This window comes from Phyllobates terribilis, unplaced genomic scaffold (assembly GCF_046119375.1).
Source record: "Phyllobates terribilis strain yellow unplaced genomic scaffold, ASM4611937v1 Scaffold_123__1_contigs__length_5148117, whole genome shotgun sequence".
In the NCBI taxonomy this organism is placed as follows: Eukaryota; Metazoa; Chordata; class Amphibia; order Anura; family Dendrobatidae; genus Phyllobates; species Phyllobates terribilis.
This window is the reverse complement of record NW_027362883.1, coordinates 906,633-919,531: the sequence shown is the minus strand read 5'-3', so window position 1 is coordinate 919,531 and position 12,899 is coordinate 906,633. Positions and strand designations below refer to the sequence as shown.

At 44.9% G+C, this 12,899-nt stretch overlaps 10 non-coding genes across 10 annotated transcripts; all 10 read right to left on the bottom strand.

Moving 5' to 3' along the window:
• Positions 1–326: 326 nt before the first annotated feature.
• Positions 327–517, bottom strand: LOC141203053 (U2 spliceosomal RNA). The gene has a single exon (XR_012274195.1). It is a non-coding gene; the product is annotated as a U2 spliceosomal RNA (small nuclear RNA).
• A 1,115-nt stretch (positions 518–1,632) lies between these two features.
• Positions 1,633–1,823, bottom strand: LOC141203052 (U2 spliceosomal RNA). Its single transcript, XR_012274194.1, has one exon. It is a non-coding gene; the product is annotated as a U2 spliceosomal RNA (small nuclear RNA).
• A 1,109-nt stretch (positions 1,824–2,932) lies between these two features.
• Positions 2,933–3,123, bottom strand: LOC141203051 (U2 spliceosomal RNA). Its single transcript, XR_012274193.1, has one exon. It is a non-coding gene; the product is annotated as a U2 spliceosomal RNA (small nuclear RNA).
• Positions 3,124–4,238: 1,115 nt separating this feature from the next.
• On the bottom strand, positions 4,239–4,429 carry LOC141203050 (U2 spliceosomal RNA). The gene has a single exon (XR_012274192.1). It is a non-coding gene; the product is annotated as a U2 spliceosomal RNA (small nuclear RNA).
• Positions 4,430–5,544: 1,115 nt separating this feature from the next.
• LOC141203049 (U2 spliceosomal RNA) lies at positions 5,545–5,735 on the bottom strand. Its single transcript, XR_012274191.1, has one exon. It is a non-coding gene; the product is annotated as a U2 spliceosomal RNA (small nuclear RNA).
• Positions 5,736–6,850: 1,115 nt separating this feature from the next.
• LOC141203048 (U2 spliceosomal RNA) lies at positions 6,851–7,041 on the bottom strand. Its single transcript, XR_012274190.1, has one exon. It is a non-coding gene; the product is annotated as a U2 spliceosomal RNA (small nuclear RNA).
• A 1,115-nt stretch (positions 7,042–8,156) lies between these two features.
• On the bottom strand, positions 8,157–8,347 carry LOC141202308 (U2 spliceosomal RNA). Its single transcript, XR_012273585.1, has one exon. It is a non-coding gene; the product is annotated as a U2 spliceosomal RNA (small nuclear RNA).
• A 1,109-nt stretch (positions 8,348–9,456) lies between these two features.
• On the bottom strand, positions 9,457–9,647 carry LOC141203047 (U2 spliceosomal RNA). The gene has a single exon (XR_012274189.1). It is a non-coding gene; the product is annotated as a U2 spliceosomal RNA (small nuclear RNA).
• A 1,115-nt stretch (positions 9,648–10,762) lies between these two features.
• On the bottom strand, positions 10,763–10,953 carry LOC141203046 (U2 spliceosomal RNA). Its single transcript, XR_012274188.1, has one exon. It is a non-coding gene; the product is annotated as a U2 spliceosomal RNA (small nuclear RNA).
• Positions 10,954–12,068: 1,115 nt separating this feature from the next.
• On the bottom strand, positions 12,069–12,259 carry LOC141202352 (U2 spliceosomal RNA). The gene has a single exon (XR_012273627.1). It is a non-coding gene; the product is annotated as a U2 spliceosomal RNA (small nuclear RNA).
• Between the last annotated feature and the right edge of the window lie 640 nt (positions 12,260–12,899).

Sequence of the window (12,899 nt, the reverse complement as noted above, 5' to 3'; positions counted from 1 at the left end):
TATATTGTGCAGCTTATCTCACCACCTGTAGTTATTTAGGTGAAAGCTCCAAAATGCTTGCCTAATATGTCTGTTTATCCAAAAGGAAGTAAAAAGGGAGAGCTAGAAAGATAGCATTGCATCACATTACATGGCAATGCAATGCACAGTTGCTGAAGTTGAACCAAAATGAGCTTGTAATCTGGCTTCTGCAACTTTGAACATGAAAAATCCAATGAGGAGAAGAAAAGCAAAGCCAAAGAGTCCATCCCAAAATCCGACAAACAAGCAAAATGAACAAAAAACATTGAATTCAATTCTTTCTGATTTTAGAAACTGCATTAAAGAAGGGGTGCACCGGTCCTGGAGATACTGCAATACCAGGTCAATGCGTGGAGTGGACAGAGCAAGCTCTTTTTCCATCTCCCTGTTCTAAAAATCCATTTAATATATGGTCCCCAGATAGGGGACGTATCAGATATTAAACTGATAAGAACAGATACTACACTTGATCTTAGCCAAAAGGCCGAGAAGCGATAACCAGAATTGGTTTCAAACTACGGAGCCACCCAAGGATCCTGAAAAGTCCATTTGTGGAGATGAGCTCCTGGACTCCCGTTAAGAAGACATGTTGTCAACCTCTAGATCCCTTACATGCCTGCACTTTTCGGCTTGCTGCTGCTGCAATCCACGCGTTTTAGATCTGCATAACTCCACCTCTTTAAACACAGCACCTTCACCCCCTGCTGTTCCCACCCGCCTCAACACCGTTGGAAGGGAGGAGAACCAATTAAGGCGGGGGGTGGGGTGGAACGAGCAGCTGTCTACCCTTAGCAGGAGGGCTCCTGATTACATACCTCTCCTGCTGCTGCTGCTGCTGGCTGTCCAGCAGCAGACTGAAGGTGGCTGCTGCTGTGCACAGGTATATAAAGGCTCAGAGCCTATTATGACACGCGCAGCCAGCGTTCCATTGCCACATTCCATCTACTGCAGGCAGGATACCTGGCTGGCTGAATGTCGCTGAGAAGCTCACAGAGACCGCCATAAGCAACAGTTTAACAGAATGCCACAGACTAATCAACCAAACTTTTTGGGTTGGGTTCTCTTTTATAGTCTGCAGGCATTAAATGAAAGAAGTCAGTGTTCCAGCAGAAGGAGACAACGTTTCAGAAAAGGCATTGTAGCAAACCAAAAAAGAAATTTTAAGCGCAGCAGAGTAACCAGCGCACATACCTGTTAGCTCAGGTGAGTTTAAAAGGCTGCTGTTGATAACAAGGGCATTTGCTAAATAGATGGTGTGTGTGCAACAATATACTGAAAGGTCAATTATATTGTGCAGCTTATCTCACCACCTGTAGTTATTTAGGTGAAAGCTCCAAAATGCTTGCCTAATATGTCTGTTTATCCAAAAGGAAGTAAAAAGGGAGAGCTAGAAAGATAGTATTGCATCACATTACATGGCAATGCAATGCACAGTTGCTGAAGTTGAACCAAAATGAGCTTGTAATCTGGCTTCTGCAACTTTGAACATGAAAAATCCAATGAGGAGAAGAAAAGCAAAGCCAAAGAGTCCATCCCAAAATCCGACAAACAAGCAAAATGAACAAAAAACATTGAATTCAATTCTTTCTGATTTTAGAAACTGCATTAAAGAAGGGGTGCACCGGTCCTGGAGATACTGCAATACCAGGTCAATGCGTGGAGTGGACAGAGCAAGCTCTTTTTCCATCTCCCTGTTCTAAAAATCCATTTAATATATGGTCCCCAGATAGGGGACGTATCAGATATTAAACTGATAAGAACAGATACTACACTTGATCTTAGCCAAAAGGCCGAGAAGCGATAACCAGAATTGGTTTCAAACTACGGAGCCACCCAAGGATCCTGAAAAGTCCATTTGTGGAGATGAGCTCCTGGACTCCCGTTAAGAAGACATGTTGTCAACCTCTAGATCCCTTACATGCCTGCACTTTTCGGCTTGCTGCTGCTGCAATCCACGCGTTTTAGATCTGCATAACTCCACCTCTTTAAACACAGCACCTTCACCCCCTGCTGTTCCCACCCGCCTCAACACCGTTGGAAGGGAGGAGAACCAATTAAGGCGGGGGGTGGGGTGGAACGAGCAGCTGTCTACCCTTAGCAGGAGGGCTCCTGAATACATACCTCTCCTGCTGCTGCTGGCTGTCCAGCAGCAGACTGAAGGTGGCTGCTGCTGTGCACAGGTATATAAAGGCTCAGAGCCTATTATGACACGCGCAGCCAGCGTTCCATTGCCACATTCCATCTACTGCAGGCAGGATACCTGACTGGCTGAATGTCGCTGAGAAGCTCACAGAGACCGCCATAAGCAACAGTTTAACAGAATGCCACAGACTAATCAACCAAACTTTTTGGGTTGGGTTCTCTTTTATAGTCTGCAGGCATTAAATGAAAGAAGTCAGTATTCCAGCAGAAGGAGACAACGTTTCAGAAAAGGCATTGTAGCAAACCAAAAAAGAAATTTTAAGCGCAGCAGAGTAACCAGCGTACATACCTGTTAGCTCAGGTGAGTTTAAAAGGCTGCTGTTGATAACAAGGGCATTTGCTAAATAGATGGTGTGTGTGCAACAATATACTGAAAGGTCAATTATATTGTGCAGCTTATTTCACCACCTGTAGTTATTTAGGTGAAAGCTCCAAAATGCTTGCCTAATATGTCTGTTTATCCAAAAGGAAGTAAAAAGGGAGAGCTAGAAAGATAGCATTGCATCACATTACATGGCAATGCAATGCACAGTTGCTGAAGTTGAACCAAAATGAGCTTGTAATCTGGCTTCTGCAACTTTGAACATGAAAAATCCAATGAGGAGAAGAAAAGCAAAGCCAAAGAGTCCATCCCAAAATCCGACAAACAAGCAAAATGAACAAAAAACATTGAATTCAATTCTTTCTGATTTTAGAAACTGCATTAAAGAAGGGGTGCACCGGTCCTGGAGATACTGCAATACCAGGTCAATGCGTGGAGTGGACAGAGCAAGCTCTTTTTCCATCTCCCTGTTCTAAAAATCCATTTAATATATGGTCCCCAGATAGGGGACGTATCAGATATTAAACTGATAAGAACAGATACTACACTTGATCTTAGCCAAAAGGCCGAGAAGCGATAACCAGAATTGGTTTCAAACTACGGAGCCACCCAAGGATCCTGAAAAGTCCATTTGTGGAGATGAGCTCCTGGACTCCCGTTAAGAAGACATGTTGTCAACCTCTAGATCCCTTACATGCCTGCACTTTTCGGCTTGCTGCTGCTGCAATCCACGCGTTTTAGATCTGCATAACTCCACCTCTTTAAACACAGCACCTTCACCCCCTGCTGTTCCCACCCGCCTCAACACCGTTGGAAGGGAGGAGAACCAATTAAGGCGGGGGGTGGGGTGGAACGAGCAGCTGTCTACCCTTAGCAGGAGGGCTCCTGAATACATACCTCTCCTGCTGCTGCTGCTGCTGGCTGTCCAGCAGCAGACTGAAGGTGGCTGCTGCTGTGCACAGGTATATAAAGGCTCAGAGCCTATTATGACACGCGCAGCCAGCGTTCCATTGCCACATTCCATCTACTGCAGGCAGGATACCTGGCTGGCTGAATGTCGCTGAGAAGCTCACAGAGACCGCCATAAGCAACAGTTTAACAGAATGCCACAGACTAATCAACCAAACTTTTTGGGTTGGGTTCTCTTTTATAGTCTGCAGGCATTAAATGAAAGAAGTCAGTATTCCAGCAGAAGGAGACAACGTTTCAGAAAAGGCATTGTAGCAAACCAAAAAAGAAATTTTAAGCGCAGCAGAGTAACCAGCGCACATACCTGTTAGCTCAGGTGAGTTTAAAAGGCTGCTGTTGATAACAAGGGCATTTGCTAAATAGATGGTGTGTGTGCAACAATATACTGAAAGGTCAATTATATTGTGCAGCTTATCTCACCACCTGTAGTTATTTAGGTGAAAGCTCCAAAATGCTTGCCTAATATGTCTGTTTATCCAAAAGGAAGTAAAAAGGGAGAGCTAGAAAGATAGCATTGCATCACATTACATGGCAATGCAATGCACAGTTGCTGAAGTTGAACCAAAATGAGCTTGTAATCTGGCTTCTGCAACTTTGAACATGAAAAATCCAATGAGGAGAAGAAAAGCAAAGCCAAAGAGTCCATCCCAAAATCCGACAAACAAGCAAAATGAACAAAAAACATTGAATTCAATTCTTTCTGATTTTAGAAACTGCATTAAAGAAGGGGTGCACCGGTCCTGGAGATACTGCAATACCAGGTCAATGCGTGGAGTGGACAGAGCAAGCTCTTTTTCCATCTCCCTGTTCTAAAAATCCATTTAATATATGGTCCCCAGATAGGGGACGTATCAGATATTAAACTGATAAGAACAGATACTACACTTGATCTTAGCCAAAAGGCCGAGAAGCGATAACCAGAATTGGTTTCAAACTACGGAGCCACCCAAGGATCCTGAAAAGTCCATTTGTGGAGATGAGCTCCTGGACTCCCGTTAAGAAGACATGTTGTCAACCTCTAGATCCCTTACATGCCTGCACTTTTCGGCTTGCTGCTGCTGCAATCCACGCGTTTTAGATCTGCATAACTCCACCTCTTTAAACACAGCACCTTCACCCCCTGCTGTTCCCACCCGCCTCAACACCGTTGGAAGGGAGGAGAACCAATTAAGGCGGGGGGTGGGGTGGAACGAGCAGCTGTCTACCCTTAGCAGGAGGGCTCCTGATTACATACCTCTCCTGCTGCTGCTGCTGCTGGCTGTCCAGCAGCAGACTGAAGGTGGCTGCTGCTGTGCACAGGTATATAAAGGCTCAGAGCCTATTATGACACGCGCAGCCAGCGTTCCATTGCCACATTCCATCTACTGCAGGCAGGATACCTGGCTGGCTGAATGTCGCTGAGAAGCTCACAGAGACCGCCATAAGCAACAGTTTAACAGAATGCCACAGACTAATCAACCAAACTTTTTGGGTTGGGTTCTCTTTTATAGTCTGCAGGCATTAAATGAAAGAAGTCAGTGTTCCAGCAGAAGGAGACAACGTTTCAGAAAAAGCATTGTAGCAAACCAAAAAAGAAATTTTAAGCGCAGCAGAGTAACCAGCGCACATACCTGTTAGCTCAGGTGAGTTTAAAAGGCTGCTGTTGATAACAAGGGCATTTGCTAAATAGATGGTGTGTGTGCAACAATATACTGAAAGGTCAATTATATTGTGCAGCTTATCTCACCACCTGTAGTTATTTAGGTGAAAGCTCCAAAATGCTTGCCTAATATGTCTGTTTATCCAAAAGGAAGTAAAAAGGGAGAGCTAGAAAGATAGCATTGCATCACATTACATGGCAATGCAATGCACAGTTGCTGAAGTTGAACCAAAATGAGCTTGTAATCTGGCTTCTGCAACTTTGAACATGAAAAATCCAATGAGGAGAAGAAAAGCAAAGCCAAAGAGTCCATCCCAAAATCCGACAAACAAGCAAAATGAACAAAAAACATTGAATTCAATTCTTTCTGATTTTAGAAACTGCATTAAAGAAGGGGTGCACCGGTCCTGGAGATACTGCAATACCAGGTCAATGCGTGGAGTGGACAGAGCAAGCTCTTTTTCCATCTCCCTGTTCTAAAAATCCATTTAATATATGGTCCCCAGATAGGGGACGTATCAGATATTAAACTGATAAGAACAGATACTACACTTGATCTTAGCCAAAAGGCCGAGAAGCGATAACCAGAATTGGTTTCAAACTACGGAGCCACCCAAGGATCCTGAAAAGTCCATTTGTGGAGATGAGCTCCTGGACTCCCGTTAAGAAGACATGTTGTCAACCTCTAGATCCCTTACATGCCTGCACTTTTCGGCTTGCTGCTGCTGCAATCCACGCGTTTTAGATCTGCATAACTCCACCTCTTTAAACACAGCACCTTCACCCCCTGCTGTTCCCACCCGCCTCAACACCGTTGGAAGGGAGGAGAACCAATTAAGGCGGGGGGTGGGGTGGAACGAGCAGCTGTCTACCCTTAGCAGGAGGGCTCCTGATTACATACCTCTCCTGCTGCTGCTGCTGCTGGCTGTCCAGCAGCAGACTGAAGGTGGCTGCTGCTGTGCACAGGTATATAAAGGCTCAGAGCCTATTATGACACGCGCAGCCAGCGTTCCATTGCCACATTCCATCTACTGCAGGCAGGATACCTGGCTGGCTGAATGTCGCTGAGAAGCTCACAGAGACCGCCATAAGCAACAGTTTAACAGAATGCCACAGACTAATCAACCAAACTTTTTGGGTTGGGTTCTCTTTTATAGTCTGCAGGCATTAAATGAAAGAAGTCAGTGTTCCAGCAGAAGGAGACAACGTTTCAGAAAAGGCATTGTAGCAAACCAAAAAAGAAATTTTAAGCGCAGCAGAGTAACCAGCGCACATACCTGTTAGCTCAGGTGAGTTTAAAAGGCTGCTGTTGATAACAAGGGCATTTGCTAAATAGATGGTGTGTGTGCAACAATATACTGAAAGGTCAATTATATTGTGCAGCTTATCTCACCACCTGTAGTTATTTAGGTGAAAGCTCCAAAATGCTTGCCTAATATGTCTGTTTATCCAAAAGGAAGTAAAAAGGGAGAGCTAGAAAGATAGCATTGCATCACATTACATGGCAATGCAATGCACAGTTGCTGAAGTTGAACCAAAATGAGCTTGTAATCTGGCTTCTGCAACTTTGAACATGAAAAATCCAATGAGGAGAAGAAAAGCAAAGCCAAAGAGTCCATCCCAAAATCCGACAAACAAGCAAAATGAACAAAAAACATTGAATTCAATTCTTTCTGATTTTAGAAACTGCATTAAAGAAGGGGTGCACCGGTCCTGGAGATACTGCAATACCAGGTCAATGCGTGGAGTGGACAGAGCAAGCTCTTTTTCCATCTCCCTGTTCTAAAAATCCATTTAATATATGGTCCCCAGATAGGGGACGTATCAGATATTAAACTGATAAGAACAGATACTACACTTGATCTTAGCCAAAAGGCCGAGAAGCGATAACCAGAATTGGTTTCAAACTACGGAGCCACCCAAGGATCCTGAAAAGTCCATTTGTGGAGATGAGCTCCTGGACTCCCGTTAAGAAGACATGTTGTCAACCTCTAGATCCCTTACATGCCTGCACTTTTCGGCTTGCTGCTGCTGCAATCCACGCGTTTTAGATCTGCATAACTCCACCTCTTTAAACACAGCACCTTCACCCCCTGCTGTTCCCACCCGCCTCAACACCGTTGGAAGGGAGGAGAACCAATTAAGGCGGGGGGTGGGGTGGAACGAGCAGCTGTCTACCCTTAGCAGGAGGGCTCCTGATTACATAACTCTCCTGCTGCTGCTGCTGCTGGCTGTCCAGCAGCAGACTGAAGGTGGCTGCTGCTGTGCACAGGTATATAAAGGCTCAGAGCCTATTATGACACGCGCAGCCAGCGTTCCATTGCCACATTCCATCTACTGCAGGCAGGATACCTGGCTGGCTGAATGTCGCTGAGAAGCTCACAGAGACCGCCATAAGCAACAGTTTAACAGAATGCCACAGACTAATCAACCAAACTTTTTGGGTTGGGTTCTCTTTTATAGTCTGCAGGCATTAAATGAAAGAAGTCAGTGTTCCAGCAGAAGGAGACAACGTTTCAGAAAAGGCATTGTAGCAAACCAAAAAAGAAATTTTAAGTGCAGCAGAGTAACCAGCGCACATACCTGTTAGCTCAGGTGAGTTTAAAAGGCTGCTGTTGATAACAAGGGCATTTGCTAAATAGATGGTGTGTGTGCAACAATATACTGAAAGGTCAATTATATTGTGCAGCTTATCTCACCACCTGTAGTTATTTAGGTGAAAGCTCCAAAATGCTTGCCTAATATGTCTGTTTATCCAAAAGGAAGTAAAAAGGGAGAGCTAGAAAGATAGCATTGCATCACATTACATGGCAATGCAATGTACAGTTGCTGAAGTTGAACCAAAATGAGCTTGTAATCTGGCTTCTGCAACTTTGAACATGAAAAATCCAATGAGGAGAAGAAAAGCAAAGCCAAAGAGTCCATCCCAAAATCCGACAAACAAGCAAAATGAACAAAAAACATTGAATTCAATTCTTTCTGATTTTAGAAACTGCATTAAAGAAGGGGTGCACCGGTCCTGGAGATACTGCAATACCAGGTCAATGCGTGGAGTGGACAGAGCAAGCTCTTTTTCCATCTCCCTGTTCTTAAAATCCATTTAATATATGGTCCCCAGATAGGGGACGTATCAGATATTAAACTGATAAGAACAGATACTACACTTGATCTTAGCCAAAAGGCCGAGAAGCGATAACCAGAATTGGTTTCAAACTACGGAGCCACCCAAGGATCCTGAAAAGTCCATTTGTGGAGATGAGCTCCTGGACTCCCGTTAAGAAGACATGTTGTCAACCTCTAGATCCCTTACATGCCTGCACTTTTCGGCTTGCTGCTGCTGCGATCCACGCGTTTTAGATCTGCATAACTCCACCTCTTTAAACACAGCACCTTCACCCCCTGCTGTTCCCACCCGCCTCAACACCGTTGGAAGGGAGGAGAACCAATTAAGGCGGGGGGTGGGGTGGAACGAGCAGCTGTCTACCCTTAGCAGGAGGGCTCCTGAATACATACCTCTCCTGCTGCTACTGGCTGTCCAGCAGCAGACTGAAGGTGGCTGCTGCTGTGCACAGGTATATAAAGGCTCAGAGCCTATTATGACACGCGCAGCCAGCGTTCCATTGCCACATTCCATCTACTGCAGGCAGGATACCTGGCTGGCTGAATGTCGCTGAGAAGCTCACAGAGACCGCCATAAGCAACAGTTTAACAGAATGCCACAGACTAATCAACCAAACTTTTTGGGTTGGGTTCTCTTTTATAGTCTGCAGGCATTAAATGAAAGAAGTCAGTATTCCAGCAGAAGGAGACAACGTTTCAGAAAAGGCATTGTAGCAAACCAAAAAAGAAATTTTAAGCGCAGCAGAGTAACCAGCGTACATACCTGTTAGCTCAGGTGAGTTTAAAAGGCTGCTGTTGATAACAAGGGCATTTGCTAAATAGATGGTGTGTGTGCAACAATATACTGAAAGGTCAATTATATTGTGCAGCTTATTTCACCACCTGTAGTTATTTAGGTGAAAGCTCCAAAATGCTTGCCTAATATGTCTGTTTATCCAAAAGGAAGTAAAAAGGGAGAGCTAGAAAGATAGCATTGCATCACATTACATGGCAATGCAATGCACAGTTGCTGAAGTTGAACCAAAATGAGCTTGTAATCTGGCTTCTGCAACTTTGAACATGAAAAATCCAATGAGGAGAAGAAAAGCAAAGCCAAAGAGTCCATCCCAAAATCCGACAAACAAGCAAAATGAACAAAAAACATTGAATTCAATTCTTTCTGATTTTAGAAACTGCATTAAAGAAGGGGTGCACCGGTCCTGGAGATACTGCAATACCAGGTCAATGCGTGGAGTGGACAGAGCAAGCTCTTTTTCCATCTCCCTGTTCTAAAAATCCATTTAATATATGGTCCCCAGATAGGGGACGTATCAGATATTAAACTGATAAGAACAGATACTACACTTGATCTTAGCCAAAAGGCCGAGAAGCGATAACCAGAATTGGTTTCAAACTACGGAGCCACCCAAGGATCCTGAAAAGTCCATTTGTGGAGATGAGCTCCTGGACTCCCGTTAAGAAGACATGTTGTCAACCTCTAGATCCCTTACATGCCTGCACTTTTCGGCTTGCTGCTGCTGCAATCCACGCGTTTTAGATCTGCATAACTCCACCTCTTTAAACACAGCACCTTCACCCCCTGCTGTTCCCACCCGCCTCAACACCGTTGGAAGGGAGGAGAACCAATTAAGGCGGGGGGTGGGGTGGAACGAGCAGCTGTCTACCCTTAGCAGGAGGGCTCCTGAATACATACCTCTCCTGCTGCTGCTGCTGCTGGCTGTCCAGCAGCAGACTGAAGGTGGCTGCTGCTGTGCACAGGTATATAAAGGCTCAGAGCCTATTATGACACGCGCAGCCAGCGTTCCATTGCCACATTCCATCTACTGCAGGCAGGATACCTGGCTGGCTGAATGTCGCTGAGAAGCTCACAGAGACCGCCATAAGCAACAGTTTAACAGAATGCCACAGACTAATCAACCAAACTTTTTGGGTTGGGTTCTCTTTTATAGTCTGCAGGCATTAAATGAAAGAAGTCAGTATTCCAGCAGAAGGAGACAACGTTTCAGAAAAGGCATTGTAGCAAACCAAAAAAGAAATTTTAAGCGCAGCAGAGTAACCAGCGCACATACCTGTTAGCTCAGGTGAGTTTAAAAGGCTGCTGTTGATAACAAGGGCATTTGCTAAATAGATGGTGTGTGTGCAACAATATACTGAAAGGTCAATTATATTGTGCAGCTTATCTCACCACCTGTAGTTATTTAGGTGAAAGCTCCAAAATGCTTGCCTAATATGTCTGTTTATCCAAAAGGAAGTAAAAAGGGAGAGCTAGAAAGATAGCATTGCATCACATTACATGGCAATGCAATGCACAGTTGCTGAAGTTGAACCAAAATGAGCTTGTAATCTGGCTTCTGCAACTTTGAACATGAAAAATCCAATGAGGAGAAGAAAAGCAAAGCCAAAGAGTCCATCCCAAAATCCGACAAACAAGCAAAATGAACAAAAAACATTGAATTCAATTCTTTCTGATTTTAGAAACTGCATTAAAGAAGGGGTGCACCGGTCCTGGAGATACTGCAATACCAGGTCAATGCGTGGAGTGGACAGAGCAAGCTCTTTTTCCATCTCCCTGTTCTAAAAATCCATTTAATATATGGTCCCCAGATAGGGGACGTATCAGATATTAAACTGATAAGAACAGATACTACACTTGATCTTAGCCAAAAGGCCGAGAAGCGATAACCAGAATTGGTTTCAAACTAGGGAGCCACCCAAGGATCCTGAAAAGTCCATTTGTGGAGATGAGCTCCTGGACTCCCGTTAAGAAGACATGTTGTCAACCTCTAGATCCCTTACATGCCTGCACTTTTCGGCTTGCTGCTGCTGCAATCCACGCGTTTTAGATCTGCATAACTCCACCTCTTTAAACACAGCACCTTCACCCCCTGCTGTTCCCACCCGCCTCAACACCGTTGGAAGGGAGGAGAACCAATTAAGGCGGGGGGTGGGGTGGAACGAGCAGCTGTCTACCCTTAGCAGGAGGGCTCCTGATTACATACCTCTCCTGCTGCTGCTGCTGCTGGCTGTCCAGCAGCAGACTGAAGGTGGCTGCTGCTGTGCACAGGTATATAAAGGCTCAGAGCCTATTATGACACGCGCAGCCAGCGTTCCATTGCCACATTCCATCTACTGCAGGCAGGATACCTGGCTGGCTGAATGTCGCTGAGAAGCTCACAGAGACCGCCATAAGCAACAGTTTAACAGAATGCCACAGACTAATCAACCAAACTTTTTGGGTTGGGTTCTCTTTTATAGTCTGCAGGCATTAAATGAAAGAAGTCAGTGTTCCAGCAGAAGGAGACAACGTTTCAGAAAAGGCATTGTAGCAAACCAAAAAAGAAATTTTAAGCGCAGCAGAGTAACCAGCGCACATACCTGTTAGCTCAGGTGAGTTTAAAAGGCTGCTGTTGATAACAAGGGCATTTGCTAAATAGATGGTGTGTGTGCAACAATATACTGAAAGGTCAATTATATTGTGCAGCTTATCTCACCACCTGTAGTTATTTAGGTGAAAGCTCCAAAATGCTTGCCTAATATGTCTGTTTATCCAAAAGGAAGTAAAAAGGGAGAGCTAGAAAGATAGCATTGCATCACATTACATGGCAATGCAATGCACAGTTGCTGAAGTTGAACCAAAATGAGCTTGTAATCTGGCTTCTGCAACTTTGAACATGAAAAATCCAATGAGGAGAAGAAAAGCAAAGCCAAAGAGTCCATCCCAAAATCCGACAAACAAGCAAAATGAACAAAAAACATTGAATTCAATTCTTTCTGATTTTAGAAACTGCATTAAAGAAGGGGTGCACCGGTCCTGGAGATACTGCAATACCAGGTCAATGCGTGGAGTGGACAGAGCAAGCTCTTTTTCCATCTCCCTGTTCTAAAAATCCATTTAATATATGGTCCCCAGATAGGGGACGTATCAGATATTAAACTGATAAGAACAGATACTTCACTTGATCTTAGCCAAAAGGCCGAGAAGCGATAACCAGAATTGGTTTCAAACTAGGGAGCCACCCAAGGATCCTGAAAAGTCCATTTGTGGAGATGAGCTCCTGGACTCCCGTTAAGAAGACATGTTGTCAACCTCTAGATCCCTTACATGCCTGCACTTTTCGGCTTGCTGCTGCTGCAATCCACGCGTTTTAGATCTGCATAACTCCACCTCTTTAAACACAGCACCTTCACCCCCTGCTGTTCCCACCCGCCTCAACACCGTTGGAAGGGAGGAGAACCAATTAAGGCGGGGGGTGGGGTGGAACGAGCAGCTGTCTACCCTTAGCAGGAGGGCTCCTGATTACATACCTCTCCTGCTGCTGCTGCTGCTGGCTGTCCAGCAGCAGACTGAAGGTGGCTGCTGCTGTGCACAGGTATATAAAGGCTCAGAGCCTATTATGACACGCGCAGCCAGCGTTCCATTGCCACATTCCATCTACTGCAGGCAGGATACCTGGCTGGCTGAATGTCGCTGAGAAGCTCACAGAGACCGCCATAAGCAACAGTTTAACAGAATGCCACAGACTAATCAACCAAACTTTTTGGGTTGGGTTCTCTTTTATAGTCTGCAGGCATTAAATGAAAGAAGTCAGTGTTCCAGCAGAAGGAGACAACGTTTCAGAAAAGGCA